The sequence below is a fragment of the Vicia villosa genome, unplaced genomic scaffold (assembly GCF_029867415.1).
Source record: "Vicia villosa cultivar HV-30 ecotype Madison, WI unplaced genomic scaffold, Vvil1.0 ctg.001897F_1_1_3, whole genome shotgun sequence".
Taxonomy (NCBI): domain Eukaryota; kingdom Viridiplantae; phylum Streptophyta; class Magnoliopsida; order Fabales; family Fabaceae; genus Vicia; species Vicia villosa.
Window position 1 is genome coordinate 30,097 of NW_026705769.1, and position 3,344 is coordinate 33,440.

Consider the following 3,344-nt stretch of genomic DNA (forward strand, 5'->3'; position numbering starts at 1 on the left):
GCCATAGCCAAAGGGAGCAACTCGACCAAAGTCAACCAAGCATTAGACCTCGCGAAAATGATCGAGCCATAGACAAGAGGGCGGACCCCTCTCAGCAACCAAGCTGTCACGGATCGTAAAGGAAAACGGTGCGTGCGTACACCGAGCATCAACGTCGAGCGACGCGAGCTATAGGAAAGGCGGGGGTCCGGCTACATGAACCCTTTTCCTAACATACTCGATAACAAGATCTTGTGCAGGTTCAGAAGCGAGCAACGTGTAGCGTGCGCATACTGAACGGACTCGATGAAACTAAGCGGGGGTTGATTACTAACCCTTTCCGCGTGCCTTCCAAGAGGACTTAACAGAGTGCCATATAGGACTTATTACACCGTGACTCCCTGCCGCAAAGCACAAATGTAAACACACCAACAAAAACAGAGCCTCTTTCGAGGGCTTGGCCAGATGCATGCCTAAGTCCTACTTCTCATGTTAAAGGATGATGCGAGAAAGCGATAAAGTGCGAGAGAAATAAAATGAAACGGGATCAATACCAAATGGATGATGATCCGTAAACTAAGCGAAGCAAAACGAAGAAAGTAGAATCCCGCGTGCGAGCTAGCAAAGCAAAAGCAAATAGTCATCACACCGATTAGCCACACAAGCACACAAAGGTCGACACGCACGTCGAGCATAAGCACAATACACCTGCAAGAGGAACAAGCAAACCAAACAAGCAGATAGAAAGCAAAAGGGATCGTGTCTCCGAGATGAGAACGCGATACGAGTGAATAGGATTGTATCCCGCAAGTGACACGGAACACACAAGTAATAAGTGCCGATAGGTGACTATCCAAGAGCCTTGCACACTAGCACACAAGTTAGAGATAACAAACATCGCAATCGGAATTGCGTTATTACTATAAAACGAAAGGAAACTGACAAGTAAGGTAAACATGAAATGGACAATGAAAATTCAAAGAGAAAACAAACATGGATGGTCTACAAATTAATGAAAACAAAGCATCTAGTAAGATAGTACATCTCATAAGCTTTCCGACGATATAAAGAACGTGCAAATCGAAGTTACGAGTAAAAAGTTATGCAAGTTTGAAATTAGAAAAGAGAAACACAAAAAAAATACACACAGGAACCGGTTCCTGCATAGGACAACCCGGTTCTTGGTACTAAAAACCAGAGGCAGAAAACTGGGAACCGGTTCCCACCTAGGGACAACCCGGTTCCTGGTACTAAATCACAGAAGCAAGCATATTTCAAACTGCTGGGAACCGGTTCCCACCTAGGGACAACCCGGTTCCTGGTACTAAATCACAGAGGCAAAAACTTTGGAATGAGTGGGAACCGGTTCCCGCCTGGGACAACCCGGTTCCTTGCGTAGCAAAACAAGTTTTTGTGCATTTTTAAGACCTCGGAGCCGTTCGCACTCAATCCAAAATCATTCCAGAGGCAATTATCACAGGCAAACATCAAATTATGAATCAAGCACGAGTCCACAAGTAAAATTATCCTAATTATGCAAAGTGCGACGCATCGACCCAAGCAAACATCAAGCAAAAGTGCACCACATGCATTTGTACAAACACTTTGAGTGCGACACAAGTAACATACACGAATATTAACAATTATGCACACAAAATCAACACCGAATTATGGATCCATACACGAATATCACAATTCATCATCAACGGATATCAATTACATGCAATCAAACATCAAATTCAAGCGCGATTCACATGAACACGACTAATTCGAGTAAAAGATAAGCAAATTCACCGATCAATCATCATCAATCATCCATTAATCAAGAACAAGAGGTGGATCGAGATTCGAATTCACATAATAATAAACAATTAAGCACTTAATTCAAGATCCAAAAGCTTACCGAATGAAGATCTAACCGAAGCGCGAACACGAACACGATACGAACGCGAACACGACACGAACTCGAACGAAATCCATAGGGAGAGAGAGAGAGGCGCGCAACTCTATGTGGAGAGAGGAAGAGAAATTCAAACTTCGATCTTGATTCTTCAATCCATCTTCTTGATCTTGGTGAAAATTGATGAATCTTGATGAAAGTTTTATGTGATTGTGTGGTTTTGATCTATGAGAATTGAGAGAAACGTCGATTCATCTGGCGCGACTGTGCAGAATTTTATGAGTACCGCTCAAAGAACTCGATAAAACTCCAACTTCGGCTAAGAATCTGAATAAGCATGTGTGACGAAGAATCGAAGCTAACGAAATTTCTGAGAAAATGCCGCCGGAATGGGCCTCATACGATAAAAATCGAAGAAGTTATGAATTTTTGAACTTGGCGCGACATACTCGAAAACACTCTTTTTACCGAAACAACACGACGATCCTTAAAATTCTGGGAGTTTTCGGTGCATAATTGGCCTTCGGTCCGAACATATGAAATCTTGGTAATGATGGTACGGAGCTCCAGTTAAATTCTCAAGAGAATCCGACGAGCGGATTGTGAGATATGAATTTTCTAAGATCCGAAACCCTACATTCAGCATCATTTTTCACTGCGAAATCTCAAGTAATTTGCAAATCTGGCGACATTCCTCAAAGAATTGGCTTCCGATCCGAACACGAAAGTTGTAGATATCAACGAAACAGTGGGGACTGCGCGGGAACTTAGCTCATATCACCTCCCAAATAGGACTTGTGAATTTTCTCATATTTCCATTGTTTTAAACCATTCTTCACACCTTTTCTTCTTAAACCCATGAAAACTCTTTATTATTTCTTCAATTTTTGAATGACGAAATAAACGTCATTATTAACTTATAACTCAAATAAAGAGGGCAAATTTTGGGGTGCAACACTGTCCAAGGACACAACCCATGGAATCTTCTAAGACGGTTAAGTATATTATCAAAGGTCTTCCTTCCACTGGAGGAGACAAGATGGGTGGTTCGAGCAGATATTCCTTAATGCTATCGAACACTTTCTGACAATCGTCTGTCCAGACGCAACTTTGATTTTTTCGTAGAAGTTTGGAAATTGGAGCACAAGTTGCATTCATGAGATATATGAATCTCGAGATGTAGTTCAGACGTCCAAGAAATCCTCTAACTTGTTTCTCGGTTCTGGGTGAAGGCATTTCTTGAATTGCCTTGACTTTGGCTGGATCTACTTCAATTCCTCATTTGCTGACGATGAAACCAAGGAGTTTTCCTGAGTAGACACCAAAGGTACACTTGTTGGGATTCAGGCGAAGCTGAAACTTCCGTAAGCGCTGAAATAACTTTGTCAGATTTTGTATGTGATCTTCCTCATTTTCTGACTTGGCAATCATGTCATCCACATATACTTCCACTTCCTTATGCATC